Here is a 12,602-nt window from a genome sequence, read left to right as displayed (position 1 = left end):
AAAAAATTAATGGTTGTGTAAGAGTGAAATTTTAACTTAGAAAAAATCATTGGGGGACAACTTGGTTTTAAGTTAACTAATTCACTAGAGTAGTTTGTTTTAAGTTTGTGAGTTTTTTCAACATAATTTTATATATTTATAAATTTCTTTTATTATTTGAATTTCTAAATATTTATTAATATAATTTTTCTTAGTTAATAAAGTAATTTTTAATAATACATTAATCATAATAATTATGGTTTAAGTGTTCTTAACAATTAAGAAAATGTGTTTCTCAAACAATTAAATTTATATGTCTTCATTGTTTTAAAAAAATTATGATATATAATTTTGATCTTAATCTTAAATCTGAATTATTGTTTTTATTTCATATATTTATAAATATTTTTAATGGGTTGTCTAAACTTGAAATATTTTGGAAATTTTGGTTGGAATTTGACAACCTTTTGTTAACTCAATCTTAATTTTTATTGTTTAAAATGGGTTTCACAGTGCACACACACTCTTATTGTGAAAAGTTTACAACTCAAACTTGTAATTCTAAAACATATTTACCAAATTAAAAAAAATATATACTAGAAAATAAGCTAAAAAATACCTTCCCAAAGAAAAAAGACACCAACTATACTTATAGTTGTTAAGATTATGATATCATTTCCGTTAATTTTTAATAAATGCATCACTACACACCATTATATTTATATCATTAAACATTAAGAAATAAGAAATAAAAAATTATGAACATGTAATTATAACATGTATTTATATCATTATCATATAATTAACGCTCAAAAATAACGGAAAAATTATGTCAAGATGCCTTATCATATCGAGAGCTATCACTACTTTCACATCCATGTTCCCATAATTATAATTACTCTTTTTGGATATCTTCTCCACGATTCCCTTATTTAATACAGAAATTGACCTCATCCCTCGTGAGGAGTCGAATCTGATACCTAAAAGCAATCCACAGTTTCTAGGGTTCCTCGTTCAGGGCTGAGCACGCAATTTCATTTCATGACATTTTCTCTCTGGAGAGGCCAAAAATTCGGGCACTCAGAGGTATGGAGTAGAAAGAGAAACTGATTGGAAGGGTCACCATAATAAAGAGAAGCTTGTCCAAATCAAGGAGTGCTCCAGAAACTCAGAAAAGGCGGAAACACAATATTTGGTACAATTGAAAGATGCCATGCAATCCAGATTCAAGAAGGCTGCAGTAAAGCACGAAATCCTATTGCAATAGATATCATAAAAGATGAAAGAACATAAATATGGAAGAAGTGCAGAGGAATGCATTCATAAATGGAGAAATCTGGTAGTAGGTTGCAAGAATCGACGTGAAAAGAAGCCTCGAGGAGACGTAGACAAGGAGGTAGAAAAATTTTGCAATACACAACCAGGTAACATGAGCGGTAAATGTTTCTCGTTGTTATTATCAATTTTTTTTTTTTTTTTTTTCATATCCTATTTCAATAGCTATCACAGATGTATTGATAAATTTAAACCTAAAAACTCATACATAACTCGTAAATGTTTCTTGTTATTATTCTTTTGAATAAAAAAATTAATGTTGTGTCTAATTATTTGATTTGGTTGATGTAGTCAGAGGAAGCGAAACATTTGGCTAGGGCTTCGGAGAGTTATGAACCAGAGATTTTCCACCAAAGAGACCAACACCACATTTCTTTAATGACTCATCAGCCACAAGGAGTGGTACTAGCCTACATCAGTTTATAGCATTATAAACCCCAATGTGCTTGGAACCATGAGTGTCACGCCCCTACACCTGCGGTAGTCTTTCAACGGCTTATAGCGAGGTGAGGCACTACCAATGATTTTCTTTTCCCCAATACTTATGAGTGTAGACTACACCTAACATTCCATACTTAATTTTATTTTTCATTACCAAGTATTCTTATGTTTCCTTTATACAAGTGAAAGCCCTTAACAATCACATAAACAATATTATACAATAGAAATGCACAACAGTGTAAAGGGAGGGGAAACTCCGTGCAATATGAGTCTTTCGGAATCAATATATTATATAATCTTCACTTTTACAAAGTACAAGTTAAATCTTGGGAAACCCCAAATTTACACTTAGCCAATTTTCAACTTCGGTAAACTCGGTTGCCCAGCTCGTCGACACCTCCGCACGGTCGTCGTACGACTCACCAACCCTTCGTTCACCTTGTTGCACGATCATGTTGTTTACCCAACTTGGGTGCACCTCGTCGTAACCAAGTCACCACACATGGGCGCCTCCGCACAAGTCACATCTCTGTTCACAATCTCAACACATCACACCGGCGGGTGACTCCACCAAGTCTCCACCGTTTACCCTTGGACGACGTGCAGGCGCTCACCTGAGCTACCCGAGACACCCGTGTCAAGTCTTCGCATAAACCCGGCGCCCACGCCTTCACCCGTGCATGCCTTGCACAACCGGGCCCCCACACCTTTGTTCAACTTGCAGGCGCTCCTCACACTATGCCTTCGTTCAAGACCATGCACAGTTAAATGATTGTCCCAAGACTTGGGCGCATACGACCCGCACCTATCTCCTTGCTGTTTCCTTATCTGCGCACTTCTTACTTGAAGACACTCACTTGAATGCTTGAGCAATGTCCCAAATGACCTCCATGCTTTGTTAACTTATATCGTGCGTTGGGCGAGGTCTTGGCTACCCAGCCGACCTGCCCACGCCCTATACTTCATTGCAAATGCCTTTAAACACATGTCAGCCTTCATTCTAAGTATACGTCGGTCGTGGGTGTAACCCATCCATGCTCCCATGCCTATAAACATGTCGCTCTCCTTCATTTGTATGCATGACTCCATCGCACGCTAAGTCTGAGCTCGTCCTTCGCATTACTCAACCACTCGTCCCTCGCATTACTCAATTGCTCGTCCTTCGTTCGAACGCGGTCGCACTTCGGGCAGAACTGCAGGTCCTAACATCCTCCTCCACCTGAAGTTGTTGTCGTCCTCGGTAACATACCATCCTCGTAGCCATCCACCAAGATCATCAACAACTGTCTCACCCATGATGTCAACTCCTCCACATACTGCAGCCATCCTTGCAACATATGTAGAACCACTGTCTCCGTCATGTCTCGTCCCGGCAGCCATCTATCACCAAGATCGCCATACCAGGGTATACACCCCATCGGTATGTCATACATGAGAAATCATCTCAATCCATGACCATCAACCATCTCATCGCAATCTCCACATGTTACTCTCCATTGTGGAAGGCTAGTCCCTCCATCTCAAGCTACATGCTTCCTGCAACCTCTCGTGTCAACCTCATCATGTGTCGTCCTTGTGTGAACTGCTACCATGATACTCCAACACAATGCTAACACATCTCTGTACACTTCACAACCCCATGTTTGAACTAGTCGGGTGATTAGTCCAACTATCACGCTCAAAGCATGAGAATGCACATCCTCATGTCACCATCAGTCGTTTCTCAGAACATCCCGTCACATCCTCAACTCGATCAAGAATCCATATCCATATAAGTGTAAGCCATGCTCAGGTCCATGAAGTAGTCTCCATCTCATCTGCAACACGTTGTCCATGATTTTTGGTACTAATGTGCTAAATGAAATTAGCCACATCTACCACAACATCATCATCCATATGTGTATCTCTTCAATATGAAGAGACCATCTTCCAACTTTTGATGTGCCACATCCAGGTCTATAAAGCAACCTCCATCATATCTACAATGTGCCATCCCTCAAGTCTGCCATAGAAGTAAGTATACACTTGTCTCATCTATCCATGTGTTGCCCATGATCATTGATCAATCAACTCCCATGTGCCAAAAGTGGTTAAGTCTCAGCTCAACCCATGCCCAAGTGTTGCCACCAAGGCATCATCATCGTTGTAACTCCATCACTCCAAAGTCTCTCATATTGATCCTCCTCATCAAGTCACTCTTTCAAGCCACACCCATATATGTACTCGAAAGTATGCACCCGATCCTGCATCAAAGTCTCTGACCTCAGCTCCTCAATGCATTAGATCCTCCAAGTCCACCATATATGAAGTCCCCAAAAGTCACAACAATCTCATGTCATCATGAGCTCCATGAGTCATCTCCAACCAACATCTAGCAAGCATACAAGTCTCGGCCCAAAGGTCTCTCCAAGATGCCTCAGCTCTCCATGTAGTAGGAATGCTCCATAGTCTACTCACAACTCCATCCAAGTCCATGGCCTTTTTGTACAAGAGTGCAAAACCTCTCCATCGGCTCATAAGTAAAACATCTCCATGTCACACCAGCAAATCCACCTGCACGATATCCCTGCCTTGGCACTCCTCATTGGATGCCCATAAGTGACACCTCTATAAGTGCTCTTGCATCATGTCCCTGCATAATACTACCATGCTCCATGTCTCGAACTTGACATCCTTGACTAAGTTATCCATGTAGTCCAACCAAGTAGACCCATCACAACAATCGATCTTCTTCATCCAATCTTGCAATCTTCGGTCTAAAGAACTCGGTCACCCAACCATATCATCATCACATGAGTCTCTCCATCATAGCTCCCCCGCTAAAAGTTCCACCAAGACTATCTCTTGGTCTCGGCCATGAGAATTCCACCCAAGTATCATCATACCTCAAGTGTGTGCCCTCCTCCAATCTGTTCATAAGTCATGCCGGTCACTTAGCCAATTTTCCATGTGGGCAGAGCATGACCCAATCCTTCGCAATGATCATCATGTCCCTCCCTTGTTATGGGCCTTTGTACCTTCTATCATAAGGTCACAAACAACCCCAACAAGTCCTGCAACAATCAACAATCCTTTCCTCTCCATACAATGCCTCATCATAGACATCCATGGTAAGATCCACCCTTGCATCGGAAAACTGGCTTTGCCCTTCCCTGCATATGGTTCATCTACCAAATGCTCAAGTGAAACGCAAGTATCAATAGTACTTACATCATCATCATGAGGCTCCTCCATGTGAGTATCCTCGTCCATCCATGTCTGCAAACTGCGCGATCCTGGTCCAACTTGATCGATCTCAAGATCATCCTCCATCATTATCACATCTGCGACATCTTCAACTGTCACGGATTCCTCTTCCTTGTCATCACAATCTGCAACTTCATCTTGCTCCATTGTCTAACCAAGTTGAAGAAGTTCGTCTTCAACATTTTTTTCCAAGACTTCAAGTTCCTTTCGAATCCGTGGATTCTTTTCATTCATCCGCTTCAAGCTATATAAGGTAAACAAGAGCTTCCCTTCACATTCTTCCAAACCTGCCATGCCTTGCCATTCAGCTTGGCCCAAGCACAAATCTTCTCCTCTGCTAAACTTGTTTCACCATTCACCTGAATCACCCTGATAGTCCACTTGTCACCTGCAAAACTTGAGCTCCCTGCCAAGTCTTCAGTCTTCGTAGAATCAACTCCTTGATTCAGTACACCAAGTTTCCTACAAAAGTTGGATTAGCTGTGATACCACCTATCACGCCCCTACACCTGCGGTAGTCTTTCAACCGCTTATAGCGAGGTATGGCACTACCAATCATTTTCTTTTCACCAATACTTATGATTGTAGACTACACCTAACATTCCATACTTAGTTTTATTTTTCGTTACCAAGTATTCTTATGTTTCCTTTATACAAGTGAAAGCCCATAACAATCACATAAACAACATTATACAATAGAAATGCACAACAATATAAAGGGAGGGGAAACTCCCTACAATATGAGTCTCCCTGAATCAATATATTATACAATCTTCACTTTTACAAAGTACAAGTTAAATCTTGGGAAACCCCAAATTTACACTTAGCCAATTTTCAACTTCGGCAAACTCGTTTGCCCAGCTCATTGGCACCTCTGCATGGTCGCCACACAACTCACCAACCCTTCGTTCACCTTGTTGCACGATCATGTTGTTTGCCCAACTTGGGTGCACCTCGTCATAACCAAGTTGCCAGACACAGGCGCCTCTACACGAGTCACACCTCCATTCACAATCTCAATGCTTCACACTGGTGGACGACTCCACCAAGTCTCCACCATTTACCCTTACACTACGAGTGCGTGCTCACTCGAGCTACCCGAGACACCTGTGTCAAGTCTTCGCACAAACAGGTGCCCACGCCTTCACCCATGCATGCCTTGCACAACCGGGTGCCCATGCCTTCGTTCAACCAGTGGGCACTCCTTGCCCTATGCCTTCGTTCAAGACCTTGCACACTTAAACAACTCGCCCAAGAGTTGGGCGCATACGACCTGTCACCTATATCCTTATTGCGGCCTTATCTGTGCACTTATTGCTTGAAGACACTCGGTTGAATGCTTGAGCGATGTCCCAAATGACCTCCTTGCTTTGTTAACTTATATCGTGCGTTGGGTGAGGTCTTGGCTACCCAACCGACCTGCCCATGCCCTATACTTCATCGCAAACGCCTCTAAACACATGTCAGCCTTCGTTCCAAGTATAGGTCGATCGTGGGTGTAACCCATCTATGCTCGCATGCCTATAAACATGTTTCTCTGCTCCATTTGTGTGCATGACTCCATCGCACGCTAAGTCTGAGCTCGTCCTTCTCATTACTCAACCGCTCATCCTTCATTTTAACGTGGTCGCACTTCGGGCAGAACCACAAGTTCTAACAAGGAGGATGGCATTATTGAAGCCAGAGAGAATAACCTCATTTATTTCCCCACTCATGAACCACAAGGTTTAGTACTGGGCAAGGTCAGTTTAGATATTTATAAACCCCAATGTGCTTGGAACCATGGGGATGGCATTGTTGAAGCCAGGGAGAACAACCTCATTTCTTTTCCCAATCATGAACCACCAGAGCAGGGCATAGATGCGATACATACAAACAATTTCATTATAGTTCCCAATCACCAACCACAAATGTCCAACACAGATACCATACTGACCACTGATTTTTCATTCAAGGACGAGGATGGTCAATTTTTGGTGTTATTATCCCTACATCAAGATATGTAAGTGTTACCCAGTTCATAACCATTGTCACAAAATTTTTTGTTTTCCCTGAAAGTATGTTCAAAAGCTTCTCTTAGTATATATGATATATTATTTTGAATCAAAAGTTGATATAGTTTTCTATTTAGATGAAAACTTGTGCCATCCAGAGTATCGAGTATTATTTATAAACCATGTTTCAGCTCAAGATCCTCAGTGAGTGGAAGAACATCCAAGTCTCGTGCAATATTCTATGCTCGATAGATATATCTTATACATGGGTACACATAATGCCTTGTCCCAAGTGACGAAAGTACTTGACATTTTCAATCAATTATATATTGCTACCGAAATGTGAATTTGTTGAATGTTGGAACCAAGAAACATAATGCCTCACTATAATGTAAAGTAATCCATGTAGTGTGAAATGAGTCCATAGACACTTTTTTATATAAGAAACTTAAATTGATTTTATATAGAGATTTATTTAAATTTATAATATGTTTTTGCTTTAAATTTTTAATAATAAGTTGAGAATACCGCTTCTTTAAAAGAGGTATAAGGCCATGTTCCTATTTACACTTGAGGGTAAATGTTAAATAATGAAATTTGGGTGGAGATTATTATCAATGCATAGTGTGTGGAATAAAGTGGTGAAAATAAAATATACTAACCATGTCCCTATTGATGAATGGATCAATGGATGAGTAGGATAGATAAGAAATCTATAAACATATCAGTAATCTAGATGGCTACTTTACACTATTTCTGTATTATTGAAGATGGACTTTCTTGGCATGTTGGGAAAGGAGAAACCCTCAGAGTAGGAATTTTGGGATGCAATGGTGGTTATGTTCTTCCTATGGAGATAAAGGATTTTTTTAGCAACCAAGATATATTTTTCCTCAATGAGATTGTGAAAGATGAACTATAAAGGAACTGACATTCGGATGGAAAACTACTTACTATCTCCATTTAGAGCTCCAATGGGGAGATGATTGGTAGAACTATATCAGAGAATTGCGACACACAAATGTACTAATAGGAGATCCTCTAGATGAGCTTAGATCCATAGATGCTCCTCCTCGTAAAGGCCCATAATCCAAAAAGTATGGATATAGTTATAAAATGGTTAGGAGAGCTTGGGGGGTGAAATATTGGTTCTGCAAACACCTCTGGAAATTGAAATGGTGAGCTAAGTCAAGACTTTAATTGTTAAGGTGTTTTCACATTGCATTATATTAAGTATCATTTTTTGGGATTCAAGTGTGTTAAGTAAGTCATTCATGTATGACCATTTCCATGAGAGGTAGTCGTAACTCATTAACTTCTCATAAGTTTTGAATAGTCCACTTAGAACTCATTGCATTGGGTGATGCTCATAGGGGTGAATATGTGTGATTGAAAGTAGTGAAGTGAATCACATAGTGTCAATCATCACTTTAGGGGCTTGCACCTAGTAACTGGGACTTTGTGGGCTCTTGCTGTAGCACGCTTAGCTATTGTTCCCCACAATAAAGCTCACTTAGCTTGCTACCACATTTTCAAAACCTTAGAAAGTATTATGCCTCATGAACCATTCATGTAGAGTTCCCTTCACTCTTTTGAATTTAAGTATTGATGGGTTTTCATAGTGCATTATATTACATATCATTTTTTTGGATTCTACTGCATTAATTACCTCATTCATGTATGACCATTTCCATGAGAGGTAGTAATAACTCACTAATTTCTCATGATTTTTGGATAGTCCACTTAGCAATCATTGCATTGGGTGATGCTCACATCCTTGAAGAAATGGGATTGAAACTAGTGAAATGAATGAGATAGCATCAATCATCACTTCCTTGGGTTGCACCCGGTAAGAACGAATTCCAAGGACGTCACCCATCCCATATCGGCTCTGGCTCAAGCTCGCTTAACTCTGGAGCTCTCCCCTACTCCAATTTCAAAACCTTACCAAGTATTGTGCCTCGTGAACCATTCAAGACTGTTTTCTAGTGCATCCTTAAGAAGAAAGTGCTCACTTGGGGAAACGTGTAGCAAAGAAACAAACATGGACCTAGGTGGTGCTTATTATCAAAAAATTCAAAAAAATAATTTAGCCATTTGTTCTTAAGTTTCCCTTTCATCAACAAAATTTCGTAGACTACCTTTAGTTTTGTGGGCATTATATTAACTTGGAATGGGGAAAGTATTTTCGAAGCCTCCAAAAATTGTTGGAATTCAACTTGACATGGACACCTTGGAAACATTCCTCCTATCATCACTTGGGCTATATGGCTTGCATGGAATAAAGGCAATTTTTAGGATATATGAACATCACCCTCTCCTACTATTTTTGCTTTGATTCCCATGTCATATCCAAATCACACCATAAAATATCATTAGAGAAGGATAGATGAGACCAAATATACCATGCACATATTTCCATGACCCTTGTGATGCACAAAACACTGAGCTCGGTATTCACATTAATGAACAAACACTTTACAAAGCTTCACTTGGCCTTGTGTGGGAAACAAATAATTTTGTAGAACTAGAATCTTTGAAATTCTTATTGTGATGGCTTCAACAATTGGACATTGAATCCTTTTAGATATTTGGTCACTAATTAAATGTTATAAATTGGTTGAATGGTTTGCAGCCAGGTAAAAATCATATTTTGATTGCACTCATGGAAATATTTTTCAAATATAAATGGGTTTTGATTCTATATCTATTTTCCACATATGCAGAGAATCAAAGGCCAAGGAGTGGAGAGAAGAGATAAACCTCCTTTGTAAGGAGGATTTGCAATAGGTTTTGGGCTACTCTAGCACAAAAAAAAAGAGAGGAGGACCTATGTTCTCTTTTATGTGACAGTTACTTTTAGATGATGTCTTTTATGTTTTTATGAGACACCCTAGTCTTTTTGACATTTTATTGACACCAATATATGTTATGTATGGTTTTACTCATATAGTTGTTTTTAGACAACATGTTTTTTTTGTAAGTTTCCTTTTGTCCAATATTGGGGAGCCAGAGATATGGACTTACCTTTTATTTTGTATATGGATCTTAGTAGTTTACTTGTTTTCTACTCAACATGTTCTCCTTAATTATGCATCAATTTGGAGTCACAATTTATACAATGCTTAATTGCATCTACATATGTAACCTTTTATTGACATAATAAAAAGTTCCATTTTTCCTCAAAAAAAATAAAAATTATATCTATATATATATATATATTAATAAAATTGTGATAAACAAATTTAGAATGTATAATACAGAAGCTACAATTTATATAAGGATTCGATCTATTCACAATTACAGATAAAATAAAGTTAACAAGAAATAGTAAACTGTAGGTCCATTATGTATATATTAATAGAAGGAGACATACCAACCAAAAGAGCCATGAAAGAAATAATTCAAACTATATTTAAAGTCAATATTATACATCCAACACATATTTGAGACTCAAAATTGTTGTTGAATTTTTCTATTCATACTGATGAATAAGAGAGAGTAGGGCTTATAAACTCATGTTCAATTAATATTTATGCCCACTCTATTAGGATTCAGAGCCATACAAGATTTCATACAAAACATTATCAGAATTATTCCCAGCATTAATGGTCACACTCAAATTATACCTACACTACAACATAACATGGTAATCAAGGATGTCAAATATTTTTTATGTCAATAATGATATTGGCCATGGAAATTGTAAAGGCTCTAGTTATTCAGAATTCACATATAAGGAAAATTGTCCCTTACATGTTTTGTTTGTATTCTAAAAAAATATCTATATAAATTTTGTGAAGAACTTCCAAAGAAGATCCCTTGGAAGGGTGAAATCTAGCTTGCCATCTTCATCCTTAATTGTACACTACAAAATGCTTGCATAAGAAAATAACATTTTGCAACCGTTTTTTTTGTAATACAACATATTATTTACTCGAAAATCCATTGTTCTAATAAGTTATTTACAATTTATAGAATGGCTTGTATGGTGGGGAAAACATATGAGTTGGCTTGAGGATTCAAATGGTTTTCAATAGGTTGTTTGTTGATAGGAATACATTTTTGTTAAATATATGGTAGATAATGAATGTAATAAAAAAGAAAAGAAGAGTAGGGGAACAATCAAACAATTAAAAAAAGAAAGAATAGAAGAAAGCTTGTAAAACGGTAAGATGTAATTGAAAACTTTATTGCACATTTATTTTTTACATATTTTGTAAATAAGATTTAAGCTTATAAAAATGTCGAGATGCAATTGAAAGCTTTCGAGGACATTTGTTTTTTCCAAAGAGCTTAGATAAGTTTTTGTTGATTCATCATTAAGTGGATCAAAGAAACTCTATAGACATGTATGTATGTTATGTGATCCTTGTGGGTCTCTTTCAATCATGTTTTTGAATAGAAGTATGGTTTTTGTTTTTCGTGTTATATCTTTTGGAAGTTTAGTAATTTTTTGTCTATATTGTTTTCCCAAATGCAGTTGGTAGAAAATGAAGTGAAAAAATTCAATTAGTTGCAACAAATAAGCTTGAAAATATGAATTATTTATGGAACAAGCACGCATTCAACTCTCCACTCTTGATTTCTATTTCCAACTTTTCTGAAGGGAAATCACTTGACACACGCAACTATACAACTAGGTACATGCACTGAACTTATGGTTTAGTTAATTTTGTATCTATTTATCTTCAAAAAGTGCATGAGTACTTTATTAAACATTAGTTAGACAATAATGAGGTGAGGTAGGAACGAAATAAATCATCACACATAAGAAACAAACATGAAAACCACGATTTAAGGTTGAAACCCTGTGGTGGAAAAGGTCACCTCATGTTGTGATGAAGGTACATTAGGCCAAGGAGCACATAAAAATTGATAAGTTATGGAAGTGAGACCAAGAAAGTAAAAATGTGATGGATTGGTCACATGCCAAGGCTAGATCATTTTAAAATTTATTTGTGATTTTTTTTATATCTAGTTAATATTAGTTAGGAATATCTAGTTAAATGGAATGATTTTATAGCTAGTAGGTAGTTAGGGCTAAGGAAAATTGGTTCACATCCATGAAATCATTTCTTGGACAGTTTCTTTTAGTTTGTGAGAGAGGAGGAACATTTTAGGTGGAATTTTTATATATGGGAGAGAGGTACACTGTTTTTTTTCTCTATGTGAAATTGAAGTTAAGTGAAGAACATTTCTTAGACGAGTGGTTTTCTTATTAGTAAATCGAATTTGTAAGTGTGTGTGAGACACTTATTTACATATGCGCTTGTGACGTTTTTGAACCATAATATTAATATCTGGATATTGACATTCATTTGGTCTTTAAATTGCTGTGTTGAATGAGGAATTCATATCCTCTATTTTCTCTAGTATTTACATTTAAATGAGAACCTTGAGAATCACATTTCATTTAATCTTCTAATCGAGTGATTTTTCATCCAAGATTGTGTATTGGAAAGAGTCATTTACATTATAGATTAGACAATATAGAAAACTCTGTATCAAGACAACACAAGAAAGAAAATTTGTAAGGGAAAAGCATCATCAAATTTGTGGGTCAATTTCTGATCAAAGGAAGATGAAATTTGAAATTATCGCATC

The sequence above is a fragment of the Pinus tabuliformis genome, chromosome 7, assembly GCF_031772625.1.
Source record: "Pinus tabuliformis cultivar Carrire ecotype Pingquan chromosome 7, CPIR1, whole genome shotgun sequence".
Lineage (NCBI taxonomy): Eukaryota > Viridiplantae > Streptophyta > Pinopsida > Pinales > Pinaceae > Pinus > Pinus tabuliformis.
This window is presented reverse-complemented; position numbering follows the sequence as displayed.